Raw genomic sequence first — 14,047 nt, forward strand, 5'->3', positions numbered from 1 at the left:
AGGCTTCTCTAAGAAGTCTATTGATCCAAAAAACAAAATCACCATCAAAGCCTATGATGATGAAGAGAGATCATCCGAAGGAACTGTAATATTACCCATTCAAGTTGTTCATCTACAAAGAGACACCATGTGCCAAGTCTTGGACATAGACTTGACATACAATATACTATCGAGGCATCCATGGATCCATGAAATGCAAGCGGTGCCTTCCACGTACCATCAATGTATCAAAATCCCCTACAATGGACATGAAATTTCAATATTTGCAAATAATAACCCTTTTCAATATTGCAATGCTATGGGGGAAGCTCAAGATAGCCTGGTTCCACACAAAAGGGAGGCCCAAGCTTCCTCAACATCCAACCATCAAGAGGCACTCAAGTCTCTATCCATAGACTTCAAGGAAAAAATAAAAATCAAGGACCAAGACATGTGGGAGTATTCTTTTGAACCCTTATTTCTATCTAAATTTCTAACATCACCAAAATCTTATGAACAACCTTCCACATAAAGACATCAGACAACACAACCCATCACCAATTTTGATGGTAAATTTATCCAACTGGGCACACTGGTTGATGAATTAGAAGAGAGGAATCCTTAGTTGGCTATACAAGGATGAAGAAGAAGTCAGAGCTACTACCACAGAAGTGGCCGTACCAACAAAACAATATGGAAATGTGTTATGGATCATGCAATGAATGGGATATGAAGGAAAAGACCTATTGGCAAGTGCCAAGAAGGCATTATAGAACCCCTACAACTTCCTTCATAATTTGCAAAAGACAAAATAGGGCTTGGGTATGAACAACATGTTCTGCCTAGGTAGAAACAAAATCACCAGCAAAAACCTCAGTGGAGAGAAAATAAAAAATAAAATGAAGACTCATGGAAGGAAGAACTACACCAAGTAGTAGAAATGACAAGGAAGGAGTGAAAGCATCAAGAAAATGAAAAACTCCAAGAAGAACTCACCATTCAAAGGGAGGAAGCTTCTTATAATAAAGTAAATCATGTATAAGAACCTGATCAAACCAAGGTGGAGCCACCACCTAAACAAATTACTACTCATAGAAGGGAAACAATGTATGAACAAATGAAAAGAGTACAAACCAGCACTGATCCCGAATCAACAAAAGCTACTAAGGTGGTGTCAATCATCAGTTATCTTTTCTCACCATACAACATACTTGTCAGATACAACAAGGTACCTTGGGACAGTAATTCTGAAACTGATTCTAATGAATATGAGTGGGGTAGTTGTTCTGATGTGATTGAAGACATTGAGGTGGATATCATTAACTCATACACACCCATTCCTTAGGAGGGACAAAGCTCAGAATCTCGACCGCTTGAATTCGGACCACGACATATCTACAAGGCTAGTGAGAATGAGTAGCAACAATATGAAAAAGGCAATATTGAATATAATACCATTGAAGACCTCTAAAATAGCATAGACCTCACCAGTATCCCAAATGACTATAATGATGAATCTATCATGACACTTACAATAGTTGATCTTAACCCACCAAATGACTCCTTACCGCTCATATATCCCGATCTCATAGACTGGGAAGAACCCGAACATCATGATATACAAATATTCCCAAATGATGAATCCATTGTCTAGTAGTCATGCTCAGTCAACTCGGAAATGTTCTCCACTAGTGAAAAATAATGATATCTGCAATTAGGGGAGTGCCAAGTCTCTCAGTCACAAAAATAAAATAAACAAAGGATCTAATGGTGAAAACCAGTCAATGGCAGTATTAGATCACAAAAATGTCAAAATAAAGGATGCATCTGAAGGTGAAAAACTTTTTGAGCAACCTAAAGATGGGAGACTTGACACTCTTCCTGAATATTATCATGAAAGGTCACCAATATTGATTGAGCCAATCAATCAATAAACATCGACACTGAAGAAGCAGTCAAAATCATACATCTAGCAGAATCACTCATAGAAGAAAAATAACCAGATTTTATCAAAATTTTCAAGAAAAAGGAAATCAATTTTGTTTGGTCTTATGCTGACATGCTAAGGATAGATTTGAATCTAATCATGCATCACCTATACATCGCTCCTAGAGATAAACCTATCAAGAAAAAACTAAGAAAGATGAATCTACATGTGGCATTATTGGTCAAAGTAGAACTAAAGAAGTTATTGGATGTCAGATTCATCCAACCTATAAACTATGCTGAATGGATCTCAAACATTGTACTAGTTTCAAAACCTAACAAAATCATCAGAATATGCATAGACTTTAGGGATGTCAACAAGGCATGTCCAAAGGATGACTTTCCTTTACCAAACATCGACATTATTGTGGATCTCACAACAGACCATGCAATGTTATCATTAATGGATGGCTTCTCTGGCTATAATCAAATCAGGATAGCCCCAGAGGATCAAGATTAAAGTACGTTTACTTGTCCATGGGGAATGTATTATTGGAATGTCATGCCTTTTCGCTTGAAAAATGCTGGTGCAACTTATCAAAGAGCCATGACAACAATCTTCCACAACATGATGCATACTTTCATGGAAGATTATGTGGACTATTTTCTAGCTAAATCATTCACCAGAGAAGAACACCTAGGCATACTAGATTAAATATTTCAACGATTGGATAAATTCAAGGTCAGACTAAACCCTAAGAAGTGTGTCTTCGAGGTCACATCCGGGAAACTATTAGGATACATTGTATTAAAAAAGGGTATCAAAGTAGATCCAGGAAAGGTTCAGGCTATCATGCAGATGCTACCTACTAAAAAACATTAGCCAACTCAAATCTCTGCAAGGACGAGTGCAATCCATTAGATGATTTATAGCTTAGCTAGCAGAAAAATGTCTCCCATTCAATCATCTACTTCATAAGAATATACCTTTTAGATGGGAAGAAAAGTGTGCAGAATCATTTCACCAGCTCAAATAATATCTGATGAATCCGCCAGTTTTCGTACCTCTGATAGCAGGCAAGCTAGTCATTCTCTATATATCAACAACATAAGTATCATTGGGGGCACTGCTAGAACAAGAAGATCCAGCAGGCAAAGAATGGGCTATCTATTCCATCAGCAAGATTTTGAATGAATATGAAGTCAATTATACTTTCATTGAGAAGGCTTGCTTAGCAGTGGTGTTTGCTTCTCAAAAGTTTCACCATTATATTTTAGCCCACACAATCAAGCTAGTAGCAAAAATTGATCCTCTCAAGTATCTACTCAGCAAGGCAGATCTCACAAGACTTTTAGCTCAATAGATCATGATTCTAAGTGAGTTTGATATACAATACATAGAATGTAGGGCTATCAAAGGACAGGTAATTGTAGATCAACTAACAGAAGCACCACTACGAGACCAACAACCACTGCAGGTGGAATTTCTAGACATGGATGTACTCATTGTAACACTCAAGCAATGGACCCTATACTTTGATGGATCCTATACACAGCATGGATCGGGCACCAACATCCTCTTTGTCACTCTAGAGGGGCACACAATTCCAAGATCTTATAGACTGATGTTTCCATGCATCAACAACATTGCTGAATATGAAGCCGTGGTAACAGGAATCAAGGTGGTTGTGAAATGGAGAATCACAGAATTGAGAGTGTATGGGAATTCTCAATTTGTTATCAACCAGATCAACGATGACTATCAGACAAAGGATGGTAAGCTAATGCCTTACAAGAGGATGGTGGATGATTTCAAAAAATACTTTGTGCACCCTTTGAGCAAATCCCAAGATTGGACAACAGAGTTGTCGATGCAATGGCCACTATCGCTTCACTGCTACAAATTCTAGATAAGCAAAATCGTTACGATTTCTTGGTAGAGCAATTGTTTTCTCCAGCATATGACAATTCCGCATCCCAAGTCATCTATGCCCTAACTGGTTCTAATTCCCCTCTATATGGGACGATCTATGATTATCTAAAAAACAACAGTCTCCCTTCCGACCTATCTTGCAACCAAAAATGCAATTTCATATGACAAGTCGCCCGCTATACCTTAACCCCTGACACACTTTAGCATCGAGGTCTAGATGGTACTCTTCTTTGATGCGTTGATTGTAACAAATCTAAATTTGCCTTACACGAGCTTCACAAAGGTATTTGTGGTATGCATTCAAGTGGTCCTACTCTCACTAAGAAACTTCTAAGAATGGGATATTACTGGTCGACAATAGAAAGAGAGTCCTATCAATTTTCTAAGACATGTCCTAAATGTCAAATTCACGACAACCTTATCCATGCACCAGCACGAGAGTTGTAGCTGTTCACCACATCTTGGCCTTTCTGTCAATGGGGACTTGATTTGGTAGGGAAAATTCATCCTTCCTCTTCAAATGGGCATAAGTTCATTATCACTACCATAAAGTATTTTACCAAGTGGATTGAAGTAGTCCTGATGACCACTATAATTGGAAAATAGATCTCATCATTCATCCTCAACTATCTCATTTGCAGATATGGCATTCCCAGTTCCATCATTATAGAAAATGGATGTCCTTTCAAGAATCAAGATGTGTGAGATCTATGCAAATGATTATAATCCAACATCACTTCTCCACACCATACTACCCATAGGAGAATGGCCAAGTAGAAGCATCAAACAAAACAATCCTCAAAAATCCTCAAAAAAATAGTAAATGATGCTGGAAAGGATTGGCACGTACAAATCAATCCAGCACTTTGGGCCTACAGGACTAGTATCTAAATAATTACTATGCCATATTCATTGGTGTATGGTTCAGAAGAAATTCTACCTCTTAAGGTAGAAATCCCATCTCTCCGAGTATCTTTGGAGGGCCTCATACTAGATGAGGAATATTGAATGAGCAGGTTGCAAGAACTAGAACTTCTTGATGAAAAATAAAAACATGTCTATGACCATCTCAAGGCATATCAACAACGAATGTTTAGAAGCTATAATCACAAAGTTATCTCAAGGGATTTGAAAGTCAGTGATCTTGTCCTGAAAGAAAATCCTAGAAATCAACAAGATCGAGAAAAGAAGGGGAAGTTTGAACCTAACTGGTTGGGACCCTTTGTCATCATATTAATCTACAGATCAAGAGCATATCAATTGTCAACTTCAAAAGGGGATGTTCTCAATGAACCAAACAACAACATCCATCTAAATAAGTTTTGCACTTGAGTTGTCCAATGCACAGATCAAGCAAAAAGCAAAAAAAAAAAAAAAAATTAGAAATATACAAAAAAATTAAAAAAGAAAAAAATACAAAAAAATTTCAAAAACAAATCAAAAAGTGCAATGAAAACAAGTGGTAAAAACTTGGCAGCAGGCGCTATTTGTGAGAGAACAACTCCTCTATCTATTAGTACTCATATCTTTGATCCATCTAGTCATAGCTAATAGCCATCACCAAACACTTATACATGCAACATTATCCCGGACATACTTAGCGTAGTCACTCTCCTTGATTATCTAAAACAATTATTTGTATCATATCCCACCATGGCTTGGTGGTCAACGTATATATCCACAAACAAATATCAATAATTTGGGGTAGCATTCCTCTCACTTTAGCATTCAGACAACAAACAAGGATCGCAACATACTAGGGAACCATTGTCAAAACTGCTCATCAGGCTACAAAACAAGATCATTATCCAACTGCAACTTCAACACAGAGACGATGAATGATTTTTTTGAATTATGATTTGTTTACATTTGGCATGAAGTTTTGACTATTTGTATCTTGTTGATTTTTGAATCATTCGATCTCTCGAGCTACTCAAGGATGCACTGAGCTAGAGAAGAAATGAAAGAATCTGATATTTTCTTTGGTTTTCTGTCTATGAGGCAATCATTTGTATGGTGTAAATTTGTCTCGAGACATGATTGGAAACATATCATTGAAGACATTTTCCACTTTGCACGTGCAAATGGTTAACTCTTATCTGTTTTATGTAAGCAACAGTCAGGTCATCTTGGTTCACTTATACCTTAATGCTTGTGCCGCCTTGCAATATAAAAAATCCATGTAAGTTTTACTCAAGTCATTATGGTTCAATTATACCATGATGCTTGTATTAAAATTTTAACATATCAAAAGCTAAATGATGACAATAAGAGTACAAATAAGTGACTAAAATGAGAATGACGATATAATTATAGTGATCATTTAGCTACATACAATTGCATTTTAGTTGCATATCATTTTAAACCTTGCATTTAGTTGCATATCATCTTAATCTTTCATACATCACAATCATTATCATACATCTCATTTTCAAGATACATCTCACAAATTATAACATTCAAATAACATTACATCTCATATCAAAGTAAACAAAGCAATACACCATCACATTAGCACCTATTCCATCATGAATCATGCATTCACATCATCACATAATAATCAAAATCAATAGATCAAGATCATTATTATCTAAGAATCTAATCATCCTCATAGCATCATCATATCAAAACATAATGCAAATCATAAATCAATCATCATCAATAAGCACATCACATGTGGATCAGAGAAATCAGTGCTATATATATATATATATATATATATATATATATATATATATATATATATATATATATATATATATATCTTTAAAATGGTTGAAATGTACAAGGGATACCATGTCTATCAAAATACAATAAAAGTGATTAAAAAAAAACAAAGATAGGTCTCTCAGGTATGACTATCTCTTGAGGCGGACAGTTTGATGGTAGATGTCCTAGCTCTCGGATCTCTATAGGTGGATCACATCGGACATGCCCCATAACACCTTTGCTCTCTATCCTCGTATGACTATGGCCATATTGACTAGATGCCACTGCAACATAGATAAAACCTCTGTGATCTCGAGGGACCACCTCCTCATATAAATGCCTATAATAATCACCCTCCTTGGCTAAGTACTATATCTCTCTTAGTGTGTCTCAAACTAGGGCACTAGTTGTGGCTCTCTTTAACTTGTTAGTAAGGGCCTCTGCCTGGCCCCAACGCTCTATCTGTGTATCTCGCTCTGCGATAACCTGTGTAATTTGTCACTGTTCCACTAGCACCTATGCCTACAGCTCCTACACCAAGACCTATAGTGCTTTGATATGAGAATCTCATCAATGGGTGGGTACCTTGATCTAAACAGGTACTTGTGTCGTGGTCCCACCCACACCTATCCCTATCTGAGGTGCCGGTGGAGGTATAATGTCAGATCTCCTCCTGTGGGCAGGTCACCTATCATCCTCTATCCCTCCCACATCAACTAACACCACACTTACCCTACCACCCCCACCCACACCAAGAATGAGGCCTCCTCTATCTCCTCCACCCCCTCTACCTCTATCTCCACCTCTATCTCCTCCTCCTCCTCTATCTCTTCCATCTCCTCTACCTCCTCCTCCACCACCTCCATCTCCCCCACCGCTGCGTCCACCTCCCTCTCCTACCTCCTCTCCCTCATTCAAATCTCTCTATCTAGCTCCCCTTGCCTTTGTGGTTGCTCCTCCTCATCATTGTCAAAAGCTGGCAACAACTTTGATGGATCAGATATGCATGCCACTACATATGCCATGAAGTAGGTGGAAAACTCCTCCGTCATCCCAACATCCACTACCCGGGCCCCATAATCCCAGATTTGTCATACCAGGGACATGAACTCATCTACAACTGCTCCTCTATCTAGGGTAAGTCCCCACTTCGGCACATCTTATCACCAACGAGCATACAAACAGGCTCCCTGTGGCGTCCCCTGCTATCTACCATACTACCGATGAACATGGTTGTGCAAGAATCACTCAATAATAAAGGGACCTCAACATATATAGATAGGGCATCTCTAGCTCATCCTCTATCCACACCTCATAATCCATATACAGTTTCTAGATGACCATATCAATATCATTGAGTGCCCTCCGTGAATGCTCTAGTTTGCCCAGCTTACGCTGGACAACTACACCTATGTACCCATAAACATAGGCTTGACCAACTGGCCTATCCCTATTTATAAGTAGTTTCAACACTGGTATATTCTCACAGGCCCACACCTTTATTAATGTCACCCCAACTGATAGAGTATTATATTCCAAATATACTACCTAGTGAAGCTCTAAGTATAAATGGGCCAACATACAGGACCCCCATGCAAACCTATGTCCCTGCGTCACCATGTTGTCCAGAACTAATCCCCATCCAACAGCTAGTCCCTTCAACCTACGGTCGGGACACATAAACTCACCAATGAAACCTACTAATACTGATGGTAATGGAGCATAACGTAAATCCAAAACTCCTGCCATGGGATCTCATAGCCAATAATCTCATCATCCTGAAAGATGTGGCGGAGAGCCTCCATGCCACCCTCCTTGGTCTGCTCGTAAGGCAACAATTCCCCAACCATAGGAATCCACAGAATTCGATAACAATCCTCTGGTGTGACTGTCATCTCACCAATCATCAAGTGAAAGGTGTTTGTATCACTGTGCCACCTCTCAACCAAAGCTGCCAATAACCCCCAGTTAATGATATACCAGGGCATGTCTAACAAAGAGGATAACCCACATCTCTCAATCACATCTCTGTCAGCCTATGACAAACGTGGGATAAGTCTCCATTACCTCAAAAATTGCTCTCAAGACTGGAGCATGCCAAGCTCTTCCTGCAAATCAACAAGTATCCATCATCGATTCTCAATTCCATCCAATCTATCTAAAATCAAAGAAAATCAACTTGAAACAATGAAGCATATCAAGAACATATTAGAAACATATTCACATCAATCAATGAATCAATCAGTGCATCATATCAAAGACCCATATTGAAAATCAAGGACTCGTATCTAAATAAAAATCAAAGACTCATATCGAAATCAGAAATAAAGGACCCATATCAAAAATTAAGGATTCATATCAAAATCATAAATCAAGGACTTGTATTGAAAATCAAGGACTCATATCAAAATCAGAAATCAAGGACTCATATTGAAATCAGAAATCAAGGACCCATATCAAAAATCAAGGACTCATATCAAAATCACAAATAAAAGATCCATACCAAAAACTAAGGACCCATATTGAAAATCATCAATGAGGACCCATATCGAAAATCAATCAGGACCCATATCAAAAATCAATCAGGACCCATATCAAAAATCAAGGACCCATATCAAAATCAAAATCAAGACCCATGTAGAAATCAGAATCAAGACCCATATCGAAAACAAAATCAAAACCCATATAGAAAAACAAAGACCCATATCGAAATCAGACTCTAGGACCCATATCAAAATCAAGACTCAAATCAACTCAGCAACTCATATCGAAATCAACTCATATCAAAAAACAATTCATATCGAAAGCAACAAGATCCATATCGAACACAAAATCATATCATAATACAACAACATATCATAATCAGACATCATCACAAAACATAACTCACATTGGATCATGAACCATATCAGAGCAATCGATGGACCCATATCAACATCTACACAACCTATCTAATCTGTTTGACTCATGAAGCATTCTTCACAATGCTTTTTTTACCAACTTTGGACCCTACACACTAAATTAGAGCCCTTAAGCACTAAACTACCACCTATGTGCTAACCTTTTTCATCAATGTGCTATAAAACACACCCTACGTGCTAGGATATCCTATGTGCTAACTGACACACCATTTGTGCTACCCTATTTACCCAACGCACTAAGATATCCTACATGCTAAATGACCTACCCATTGCACTTTTATGCATACCCTATGCTCTAAAACCATCCTACATGCTAACGTACCCCCCGACCGCACTACCATTTAACCCTCAGACGCTAAACCTACCGAGGGTTTTCTAAGTGCTAACCTTCCAATCGTATGGGCTAGACAACCTACCCGATGCGCTAAACCAGCAAAATCTGACCCCAAATTGAAAAATGCGACCAAAATAAATAAAATTAATGAAAAACGAAGATGGATTTTGGCCACTTATTGGTGGGCCATAGGCAGCGGGTCTCCAATGTCACCTGACTTGCTCAAATCGGTGCGAGGAATATGGAATCAATATCGTCATTAGAGCTCCAAATGTCACAATCACAAAGAGACAAGTGTGCAAATGATTTTTCAAAGTCACTTTTTACCTTTTATAGGGTAAAATAAAAAAGGTTAATAAGTGGGGCATGTATTTTACTCCTACTTTTTCATTTTTAACTTTATTAACATCATTTTTGGGAGATGAATCAATAATGTACATACAACGCAGTCAATATTCTCATATTGCGATTAATTCAAAAACTCTCATCAACTTAACAATTTTTTACTAAATCCTTGATTCATCTCCTGAGCGAGCATCATCAATATCGTTCATCAAATCTACATTTGGGGCATCATATCAATATTTTGACACACAACATCATATCGATCAAACTCTGGTAGCATATCTGACAAATTTTCTTTGAATCAACATGTGCACACATGTCACTTCAAAGAGGGAAAAAATGTAGACGTATAAATCTAAGCACTTTATTAAATATATATTTAATATTTATTTTAACCCCATTCCCCCTATTAATTAAATTCTATTTAATTAATTTCTGCACATTCATCTATTTAAAAGGAATTACTCAATTCATTTAATTAAATTCAAATAAACCTTTTCTAGCTTTTAATTAAATAAATCACTTTATTTAATTAATTCCCCTTTCTCCCTTTTTAATTAAATTTACATTTAATTAAATTGATCCTTGCAAATAAATAAATCTAATTCTTTTATTAAAACCCCCCCACTTGTAAATATGCAAGTTGCATCTATTTTGGTTGAAATAAAGTAATTTTATTTTAATTAAAATCATTTTTCTTCATCCACTTGAATTTTCCTACATCTGCCACTTGCCTCCTAAACCCCTTCTAGATTCCTCTAATCACTTCCAATTTAGCCTAATTCATCTCCTAATTATTGTCATATTCCTAAGCAAAGAGAAGTCACTTCTCAAAGTCTCCAAAGTCTTCAATAACCATTAAAGGCTTTGTGTCTTCAAATGGCTAACCTCTAAAGTCCTCCAAACCATTAACGACTCTTACATAACCATTTATGGTTAAGTCAACCTTCTTGCATGGTTAGAGACCTTCTCTCTAACTTAACCCTCAGCTAACCCAAAGGTCTTATCAAGCATTCATGTCTTTAACCTTGGTTATTCTATTAACCATTGTACAAGAGTTTACCCCTTGGGTAAAAGTTTTATCCATTGGATAACCCTAACCCAACCTTAACCCTTACTTCTTAGGGTAACCTTCATGTCTTCTCATACATTTAATGCTTCGTTGCATCTCCTCTCAAGCAACCTCTTGTTGACAATTGTCATCATTTCCTTGGTGAGAATTGCAAACATGGATTGATTAGCTTTCAATCCTAGCCCTTGTTAAGATTATTCAATCTTAACCATCCATTGCCCTATTTTCCCTATAAATAGAGCTCTCATTCTTCATTTTTCATAATCTAAGTTTTCATGCATCTACATTATAGTCTAATTTACTAAATATTTTAGCCTCTCTTTGTTAGAACATCATCATAGTATTTAGGAATATTTTAATATCATAAGATATTCATGCTAGGATAATTTTCTAATCTTTTATCATATCATCATCTTCATACTATCTTAATCACCATAGTTTTAACATCATATATATCTTAGAATGCATTCATGCATATAAATCAAATATCACTTGTTCTTGGAGTTGTCATTCCTAAGTCATTTTATTAATGATATGAGAGCAAAACATTTACTTTAGGGATCCTACAAGATAGAGAAAAATGGGACACCCTTTGGCAAGTTGAATTAATTGAATTAGTGTTGGTATTATGGATATCTTCATCATGAGTTGTAGGTTTTGTCAATGATGTCAACATTTATCTTTCTGGAGGTCTATATTGTTGATTTGGCACTCTGGTTATATTGGTTTATTGTTGAACCGACACATTATGGTCTCGACATGGATATTGGCTTACTCATAGTCACCGATATATGTTTCGCTGACAACTTATATGTTTAACTAGCAGCTCAGGAAGTTGATAATGACTTGTTATCATCTAGAGATCATTTGGTTATGTTTAAGACATGGATTGGATGTTTTGCATTTGGCATTTTTCTTATTGGTCTGATTGGGTTCACATATTTGCCTAAACTGACAGATAGGTCTAGGTTGTGGACTGGTATAAGATATCATGTTCCAGATCAGCACGACACGTTTTGGAAATGGTTTATTTATTGGATAATGTGTAAATGTATTGAGGCTGACATATTGTATTGCATCAAGACTTATTTTGTGAATGGAATATCTTTAGGGAGCTGACCTAATCATGAGGTCTTAGGTTTTGTATAAATAATTGTAAGATCTTATTCGAAAGAAATATATGAGTGTGTGCGAATATTAAAGATCATTGTGAAGAGAAAAATAAGAAGATCCTTGTACGAGTCATGCAAATATTATCTGAAGGTTGAAGGAAAGGTTATGAAGGTGTTTGACACTCATGGTCAGAGCTTAAACTGGTATTGAATCCAACATTTTAGATGCTATACTGAAGAAGTACATTGTTATTGGATTTAACCATCCAATTGTAGTCAGTATGACTCCTATTTTGTGATTGAGCAGTGAACTCTAGGCAGTTGGCCTTTCTACATGTGCAGACCCCATTATTGTATTCACTTACTATCTATAGTAGTATCATCTGATTGTGGGTAAGGTTTACCACTATAGTTTTTCCCATTACAGGGTTTCCACATCAAAATCTCTGTGTCATTTGTTGAGGATGTGTTTTTATTTCCGTTTCATGCAATAAGTTGTACCAGTATTGCTATAACTATTAATCTATTTTACCGGCATTAAGTTTTAAGTTGGAATAATTTGTTTTGGGTTATAATTTATTGACAACTGATTCACCTCCCTCCTCTTAGTTGTCCTTCTCAGTTCCTAACAATTGGTATCAGAGCTTAGTCCTCTTTTGTAGAAGACTAACAACTTGAGGAGATCCTATGGTAGCAAATATCTTCAGGAAGGACAGTCCCAAACTTGATGGAACTAACTATGGTATATGAAAGATTAGAATGGAAACACATATGAACTGCATTAGAAGAGATATATGGGATGTTACAAATAATGAGTATGTTGCTCCTACTCTGAATAACCCTAATCCATAGACCTTGGCTAAAGACTTGGAGAATGATTGCAAAGAAAGAGAAGCACTTCTAAGCACATTATCAGATCAACAAATCATGGGATTATTAGATAGATCTACTACAAAATCTATTTGGGATAAAATGGAAACATTGAATGAAGGAGATTTCACTGTCAAAATTGCAAAATTGGACTATTATCGGGTTAGGTATGAAAATTTTAAAATGGAAGAAGATGAAAGAATTTCTGCATTTATGGAAAGAGTTAATGAAATTGTTTTAGGAATACAATATTGTGGAGGATCTTTAAGTGAAGATGAAATTGTTTCTAAAGTTTTAAGAGCTTTGCCACCGGCTTAGAAAATTAAAGTGACAACTATTAATGAGTTGAGAACAATGCCTAATACATTAGTATCTAGCGATACTTTGGTTGGAAAACTTTCAACATTTGAGCTTGAAGAATTTGGTCATGTTGCTACAATCAAGACTGATATAGCCTTCAAAGGATCATCATCATCATCTTCATCATCATCATCATCATCATCATCATCATCTTACAAATCTGATTGGAAAGCACTTTATGCAAAATAACTTGAACATATCAGAAGAGAAAATGAAGAACTTGAAGAACTTGAAGCACTATTTGCAAGGAAGATGCCTAAAGGTCCAACAGGAAGTAAGTATGAAGGTAAAGCACCTTTAAAATGTTTTAATTGCAATAAAGTTGGTCATATGGCACCTACGTGTCTTGATAGACATTCAAGACTAAGAGAAGAGGCAAAAAGAACATATAAACCTAACCCTGAATGTCAGAGATACAAATTTAAGAAAAACAGAGATAAGCCATGCTACTATGCAGATGAAGGTGTTACAGATGACTCTGATGAA

The sequence above is a fragment of the Cryptomeria japonica genome, chromosome 4 (assembly GCF_030272615.1).
Source record: "Cryptomeria japonica chromosome 4, Sugi_1.0, whole genome shotgun sequence".
NCBI classification, from domain to species: Eukaryota; Viridiplantae; Streptophyta; class Pinopsida; order Cupressales; family Cupressaceae; genus Cryptomeria; species Cryptomeria japonica.